This window comes from Pinus tabuliformis, chromosome 4_2, assembly GCF_031772625.1.
Source record: "Pinus tabuliformis cultivar Carrire ecotype Pingquan chromosome 4_2, CPIR1, whole genome shotgun sequence".
Classification (NCBI taxonomy): domain Eukaryota; kingdom Viridiplantae; phylum Streptophyta; class Pinopsida; order Pinales; family Pinaceae; genus Pinus; species Pinus tabuliformis.
Genome location: NC_142304.1, coordinates 862,004,489 through 862,013,274, shown reverse-complemented (window position 1 = coordinate 862,013,274; position 8,786 = coordinate 862,004,489). Strand labels below are relative to the sequence as shown.

Sequence of the window (8,786 nt, the reverse complement as noted above, 5' to 3'; positions counted from 1 at the left end):
TTTTATAATTCCATTGCTAAAGCACTCGATATGAAAGTGGATGAAAAATTTGATAGTAAGGATGGAAGTGTGTACATTTCTTCAAAATAAAAAAATATCTTCTCATTATGACGATGTGGTCGAGCACATTGATTTTGATGAAGTAGGCTTCAGCTTTGGAAATCATTTGGGCAGAAAAGTCCCAATTTCCACTCGCATGAAAAAGGTGATTGCACAAATGGGGGCAAAGAAGTGCTCTTGGGAGATGCAGCCCCTGTCCAATGAGGAAGCTATTGCCAAACAAATTTCCTTGGAATGTAAAGTCTTGTCGTTGGTTGTAAATGCAGTTGGTGCAACGATGGCTTCTAGAGAGACTAAAGAGGAGTGCCATCGTGCCTTAACCTTGATGAGAAATGCAGATCAAAATTTTCAAAGGAACATTGATACAAAATTAAGGTATAGTTATGATGTTTTGTCTAAGGTATTGAAGATTTGTTTTCTCTATTATGTTGCATTTTCTAAGGATGCATAAATTGATGCGAAGAGACCTGTGGAAATTTTGATCATGGAAATTTCCTTTCAATTAATATAAACGCCTAAATTTGTGAAAAAAAAATGAAAAAAATGGTTGGTTTGTGTGGATTTTTACTTTGTGTCAAATTATAGATTTAAAATTCATGTGGATGAGGTGAGGATAGGAGTCATTTATGGGGGTTAAAAGCTATCCAAATCATTGTTTTAGTGATAGCATTCCATATGTTGACAGATATTTCTTTCATACAATATTGAAACTAGCCTTAAATCAAATAAGTGTTTAGTGAGACCATCGCATATGTGGATAGATATTTCTTCCATACAATATTCAATCTCACTTAAATTCAATGTAGCATGAATATATATGTTTTAATTTTGAAAAGTTTTCATTTGTATGAAATTTATAACTAATATTAGAGTAGTGTGGAAATTTCATAGTAATTAAAATTTATTCTTTGTAACATCGTTTATTATGAACACCTAGGAAATGATAAGAGAAGTGATAATTATGGTCATTTATTTAGTTGTAATTATGTTGATGGGAAATTTTCCCTATAAAAGTTCTTCGATTAATGGAATATATATAATTATACCATAAGGTGTTCCTCTATGAAATCAACTCCCCTCTTGTCTTACGTGTCGTACTATGATCCGTTTGATCTATAGTTAGATGATTAAAATGTTTGCAACCATTAATAAAAAAATCTCATTATAACTGAAACAATAACAATTGAAACTTAATCCATTTCTTTTTATTATCGTGGCCTGAGAGGGTTTGGTGTGCAAGAAATGTCTCATTCGACAACTCCACCATGGTATTCCACAGACCGAGATTCTACGCCTTCACTATGGTATTCCACAGACTGAGATTCTACAAGCAACGCGAAAATTTCTCAGGGTTATCTAGTAAGTTATTTGAGACTCTCGATTTAGATTTCTCAGGATTCAAATGCCTGAGAGGTGTTGATAAGGGGCTCAGGGCATTGGGGATTCAACAGGAAAGATTTGGTAATAAATGGGTTAGGCTCTGAGCTGCAGTGTCTCCAATGAACATGCCTTCTTCTCTATCATCCAGCAAGGGGATTTGCAAAGGGTGGAGGCTGCTCTCTTGAAAGGAAATTCTGTCAACTTTGTATTTTTGTTTTTTGTGACTGAATAGGAAAGGTTCACACTGCCTCAAGATTTAAACAAACCCACCCTTGTTTGTATGTTTTTTCCCTTACAGATGACCAGGGAGCATGCCTCTACACCTTGCTGCTCGAGGAGGTTGCTTGGATTCTGTGCGAGAATTGTTGCATCCTGATGCCCTGAGTTGCAACAAACAGACTCCTCTCATGATGGCTGCCATGTATGGGAAGGTTTCCTGCATTGAGAGGCTTTTGCAAGATGGTGTAAATATACTATTGTTTGACTCATTGCATCAAAGAACTTGCTTGTACTATGCTGCAAACTATGGGCACACTAATTGCTTGGAATCCATTCTCTCAGCTACCTAGTCTACTCCCGTTGCATACTCTTGGGGATTTTCCTGGTTTGTAAATGCGAGAGATGGGGTTGGAGACACTTCATTACACCTTGCAGCCCAAATGAAACATCCATGGGTTGTTCAGTTGCTGTTGAGAAATGGGGCTTTAGTTTGCGCAACCACTGGAGCTCATGGGTAAGAGATAGAGCCACGGGTAAGAGATAGAAACACCTAATTTTGTAATTAGTTTCTTTGTATCATCAAAACCATAGTTGTCACATCTGAAATATTACTCTTCATTTTAATAACATGTGTGACTCTTTCGTGAAAAATGTTTTTTTCTTCAAAATTTGTGCCTAATGGATCTTTCTTTCTTGAACATCATGTGCTCTATCAGAACTTGAAAGAAAATTTTGTCAAGTTTGTATTTTGTTGTTTGTGACTGAATAGGAAAGGTGTCATCTGCCTCAAGATTTAATCAATCCCATCCTTGTTTGCATGTTTCTTCCCTTATAGACGACGAGGAAGCCTCCCTCTACACCTTGCTACTCAAGGAGGTTGCTTGGATTATGTGCGAGAATTGTTGGCTTGGGGTGCTGACTACATTCAGTGAGATGCATCTGGGTGAGAACTCCCTTAACTCTCTTTGATGGCATAACTTCATTCCTCCAGTTTACTCAAACTTTATTATATGTTTAGTTTGTTACATATAGGACTACTATAATAGGAGATAAAAAGAGAGAATTTACCAAGATATTTTCATAGACTACTGATTAATTTGTTTTACTTGACAGACACATCCCATATGTGGTAGCCCTTAAGTACAAACACTCTTCCTGTGCAACCTTACTGAATCCCAGTTTTGCAGAACCATTAGTTTGGCCTACACCATGGAAATTCATAAGTCAACTCAATCTAGAGGCTAAGCTCTTGTTGGAAAAGGCCCTTATGGAGGCCAATTGAGCAAGGGAGAAAAACATTATGTTTGGAGCTGCCTCTTCAGTGTCTTCTTCCACTAATCAAGAAGATAACATTGAAGATAATATTTATGATGTGCGTTCTTGCTTCTAATCTCAAATGTCTATTGATTGGTTGGAACTTGGTAGAATTAAGACACATATCAGACTAAGAAGTTGTATCGGTTATCTGTTTTCTTCAAATGTCAAGTGACTATCATTGCAAATGATTAGATGTATTTGTTTGTGCCAATATACAGGCTAGTGAATATGAGGTTTGTTGCATTTGCTTTGATCAATTATGTATCATTGATTTCAGGACTATGGGCATCAAATTTCTGCCCTCTGCACTCTATCACTGTGTTGTCACAATAAACCTAATCCTACCAGAACATATTCTCCTCCTCCATCTTTCCCTTTCTATCACAGTAGAATACAACAACTAGTGCTTGTCCCTCCCAAAGAGAGTTTCACTGACACTGCTTCTTCAAAGACCAACAAGCCAAGACAATCTAAGAGTTTTAGTGAGGGGAGTAGTAGTTTCAAAAGAATCTCAACCAAGGGATCTTTTGGGAAGATAAGTGGAAAAGGGTCTAGAAAAATTGCAAACAATAATGATTGGATGGAATAGAAACCTTGATTTGTGATGCCAAATATACTAGTTGAAATTTCAACCTATGATATGGCATTAGTAGCCAGTCCTTGCACTCCCTTACTTATAGATATTGTTGCCAGGATGAAGATCCAACTCCCATTGTTGTACTTTGTAGTGACAGATCCAACTCTGACATCATATGAATACCCTTATTTTATCTGTATGACCCACAATGATGTTTCTCAGATGGAAGTAATACCGCACATGATCTCTAAAAAAAATACTCCAAAGCTATACACATCACTCTTCTCAGTCAAGCTTTGAGTGCTAAAATACTTAAACAAAACCGAAATAAAATCTGAGCTAAGAATGGAAAGAAAAATGAAAAGTCAGATTCTACAACAAATACAATTCCTTCACCATCACTATTATTGTAAAAAGGGTACAAGTTATGTGTGTGATATACTCTGGATCAAGGTATCCTATAGTTCCTTTCACTATAGTGGTAACATGACAAGGCTCCCCATCCTCCTCATCAATCCATACCTTTGAAAGACCAAAGTCATTTAAATTGTAATCTAGAAGAGTGTTCGTTATTTTCACATCCTTGTGAATAATCTTTGGTGTCGAATCTACATGCATGTATTCCAATCCTTTGAATAAAAATGGAGATATTGTTATACATTAATTCCCTTTAAGAGATAAAACTAGAAATCTACATAAGAAATTGCATGAAAAATATGTTGTTTTCCTTTTGAAGCATAGAGTAGACATCTACCGGTGTTTAATTTTTATAAAGTACATCACAAAAAGAGGACATGAAAAAACTACCCTGTGTTACATCTAAAGCTATTTTTACTCTCGTTTTCCAATTTAGTTCCAAAGTTGCGTTAGTACCTAAGAAATAAAATAGAGCCAAAGCTCTCTTTAATTCTTTGATCCTCATTGAATTATCCACAGTAATTATTTTTGTGGCACGATTTCTTGGTGAAAATTTACCTAAATTTGTTCTACATAGGAGCTGGTATTCTACATCCTGTGCACGCTAATTTTGGATTTTCTATTTTAACTAGTTAGTATTTTCATTGGTTACATTGTTTATATAGGTTTGCAATTTCACAAAAGAATAATGGAATTTGTAGTATAGCAGCTCATGAGACCTTTGAACTTAAAATAATCCATACTACTTTGGATTTCTTTCTAGTCATAAGTGGATGTCAAACTATTTGTGCATTGAACTTGGTAGATAGATAGTATCATTTTTTATGCATGTTTAGAAACTTGTTGTAGCTAGGTATTTGTTCTTTCAGTGGACTTGTCTTTTGCTGATGCAACAGAGATGGAATACTGATTGATTGATTACACGGTTGGTTTCAAGAGTCCCGAGTTAGATTTTTCAGGATTCAAATGCCTGAGAGGTGTTGATAAGGTGCTCAAAGAATTGGGGATTCAATGGGCAAGATTTGGTAATAAATGGGTCGGGCTCTGAGCTGTAGTGTCTCCAATGAACATGCCTTCTTCTTTGCCATCCAGCAAGGGGATTTGCAAAGGGTGGAGGCTGCTCTTGAGCTAGAGCCGCATTTGATCTAAGAGACCACGGTCTATGAAAAGATGTCTCCATTGCATATTGTTGTTGTAAATGGCCAGATTGATGTCGTGTCATATCTATTGGACCAAAATTTGCATCTTGATGACTTGAGTCACAAAAAATAGACTCCTCTCATGATGGTCGCCATGTATGGGAAGGTTTCCTATATTGAGAGGCTTCCGCAATTTGGTGCAAATGTACTATTGTTTAACTCGTTGCATCAGAGAACTTGCTTGAACTATGTTGCAAACTATGGGCACACTAATTGCTTGGAAGCCATTCTCTCAGCTACCCAGTCTACTCTTGTTGCAGACTCTTGGGGATTTGCTTAGTTTGTAAATGCAAGAGATGGGGTTGGAGCCACTTCATTACACCTTGTGGCCCGAATGAAACATGGAGGGGTTGTTTAGTTGCTATTGAGAAATGGGACTTTAGTTTGCGCAACCACTAGAGCTCATGGATGACCAGGGATAACGCCTCTACACCTTGTTTCTCGAGGAGGCTGTTTGGATTCTGTGTAAGAATTGTTGGCTTGGGGTGTTGACTGCATTCAGCGATGTGTCTGAATGCATCCATATGTGATAGCCCTTAAGTACAAAAACTCTACCTGTGCATCCTTACTGAATCCCAGTTCTGCAGAACCATTGGTTTGGCCTACACCATGGAAATTCATAATCAACTCAATCTAGAGGCTAAGCTCTTGTTAGAAAAGGCCCTTATGGAGGCCAATCGAGCCAGGGAGAAAAGCATTCTGTTTGGAGCTGCCTCTTCAGTGTCTTCTTCCACTGATCAAGAAGATGACATTGAAGATAATATTTCTAATGCTAGTGAATCTGAGGTTTGTTGCATTTGCTTTGATCAATTGTGTACCATTGAAGTTTAGGACTGTGGGCATCAAATGTGTGCCCTCTACACTCTAACATTGTGTTGTCACAATAAACCTAATCCTACCACAACATATTCTCCTCCTCTAGCTTGCCCTTTCTGTCGTAGTAGCATAGCACAACTAGTGGTTGTCCCTCCCAAAGACAATCTAAGAGATTTAGTGAGGGTAGCAGCAGTTTCAAAGGAGTCTCAACTAAGAGATATTTTGGGAAGATAAGTGGAAAAGGGTCTGGAAAAACTGCGAACAACAATGATTGGACGGAACATAAACCTTGATTTGCGATATCCAATATACCAATTGAAATTTCAACCTATGCTATGGCATTACTAGTCAGTCCTTGCACTCCCATCCTTATAGATATTGCTGCGAGGATGAAACATAAATATTTCCAAAATGGATTTTGAAGCCTATAATGTGACGCTTATTCATTCAGGAACCAAATCTCGTTTGACTGCAAATAGAGAAAATGATCAGAGCTTGTCGCATGAGCCAAGTTTTGGTTCTATAGCTTGAGGGTTGCTTGATGTATGAAAGGGTTGTTTAGTCATTGTTACCAAGGTAGATGAATTGAATCTAAGGGAAGTTGTTTAGGATCCAGAGTTTAAACAAGAAATATGCAGACAACATTTCAATGATGACCCTGATTTGTCTGGTACTAGATTTGCCTCCAACATTTTCATATAGTAAATTTCTATACAATCAAAAACATAAACAATATTGGAGATTTCTTGATTCCCACCACCAATACCATATCCTCTAGCTATAAGCATGGCCTCATCCACAATTTCCATTATTCTTTACTACTCTTACTTATTCTACTGCCTTACGACGTTTCTTTTGCAACATCAAATGCAATTGTTAATTTTTAATCATATATATATTAAATTTTAAAACTAAAATACAACTTTTTCAACCTAAAAAACCTACTACCCTAAAAGATACAAAACAAAAAAACTTAAATTTAAAACCAAAATACAACTTCTTCCACTAAAAAAACCTACCTACATCTCCTTGAGAGACAATCACTAGTTTTAAATTTTACATAATATAAAAGTCCATATCACATTACATTACATGGTTGTCACAATCGGTCTTTTGGCAAGGTTACCCACCATCATCATTACAACCACTTTACTCGGGTAATCAACGTGACCTTAATCATGACGGCCCCACTTTTTCGTAGAGGCAATCTTATCTAATCCAATTTGAAAAAGTTTTATTACAAAAACAGCGTATAATTAGGGACATCATATGGATGTTGAGTAATCAACATGACCTTAATCATGACAGCCCCACTTTTTCGTAGAGGCAATCTTATCTAATCCAATTTGAAAAAGTTTTATTACAAAAACAGCGTATAATTAGGGACATCATAGGGATGTTGATGGAAAGAGTCAAGAAAGCACAACAGTAACTAACGTAGATTGAGAAATGATGTTAATCTACGGAGAGTTGCTTTGGTCGATTCCTTCGGCTACATAAAATATGTGAGCATCTGGACTATCTCGGTCATGGTAGGTCTACCGTCTGGGTGTTCATGGATGCACAGCAGTGCCACGAAGGTTAGGTGCATGGCTTCTTGAATAGGGACACTGCTGAGCCTGGGATCTATAATCTTTGTGACTTCTTCTCTTTTCCAATTGGTCATCTTTTTCACCCACCCTGTTAAGTTCATGCCTTCTTCAAATTCATAGTCACCCACTGCCCTTTTACCCGTAATCAGCTCAACCAAAACCACTCCGAAGCTGTATACGTCGCTCTTCTCGTCCACTTTCAGACTGTACACGTACTCTGTTAATTCAATAATTGACATTAAGTTGAACGTTAGATGCAGAAACAAATTTAAAGTGAACTAACAACGGTTTGCCTTTATGTTTTTGAGGATTTGGTTGATATTTTTCACAGTTTTCTACCATATTCTAATTAATTTATGTACGGTAAAACTGTTAGGGCACACTATATTAAAATTTGTGATGGACAACAATATTATTAGTTCACAAGTGAGAAAAGATTGATACAACAATTTACCAGGAGCTATGTAGCCAAAGGATCCTGGGATTGAGGTCGTGCGCTCCGAGGTACCAGAATGATGCAAGAATTTAGCCAAGCCAAAATCTGCAACCTGTACTTCAAAGTTGGAGTCCAGAAGAATGTTATTGGATTTGAAGTCGCGATGAATGATAAGCGGCCGACAATCATGGTGAAGATAGCACAACCCCTTGGCCGCCTCCACTGCAATTTTGTATCTCCTATCCCAATCCAGATACCCTCCATTGTTTCCATGAAGCAGCTCTCCTACGCTTCCATTAGGCATGTAATCATACACCAGAAGATTGGTGTCATGGTTGGAGCAACACGCCAGTAATCTAACTATATGCCGATGGCGGATATTTCCCAGAGTCCTGACTTCTGAAGAGAAACCATGATCGTTTGAACAGCCATTGAAGGTGCCAGTCTTTATCAGTTTCTTGACTGCAATTTGCTCACCATCAGGCATTATGCCTCTATACACAACTCCTGCTCCTCCTTTGCCGATGGCGTTCTCTTCTTTTATGCATCTCAAAACCTCCTCAGTAGCAAAGTTTACTTTCTGGAAGGTCACCATTTTCCACGACGACATGTCCTCGCCTTCTTTCTTTTCTCCACCAACGGTTCTTGCCTTTTTGATTGCCCGATATGCCAACATCAGTGAGCAGAGGATGAGAAGTCCAAGCGCTAAGACAGCTAAGAGAACTACAACGACGATGTATGTTGACCGGCTAGAACGGCGCGGAGCTACGCCC

General features: G+C 37.8%; 2 pseudogenes; both read left to right on the top strand.

The window, feature by feature from the left end:
* The first annotated feature begins 1,361 nt into the window (after positions 1–1,361).
* Positions 1,362–3,574, top strand: LOC149172392 (putative E3 ubiquitin-protein ligase XBAT31; annotated as a pseudogene).
* Positions 3,575–5,002: 1,428 nt separating this feature from the next.
* On the top strand, positions 5,003–6,278 carry LOC149172391 (putative E3 ubiquitin-protein ligase XBAT31 pseudogene; annotated as a pseudogene).
* The last annotated feature ends 2,508 nt before the right edge of the window (positions 6,279–8,786 follow it).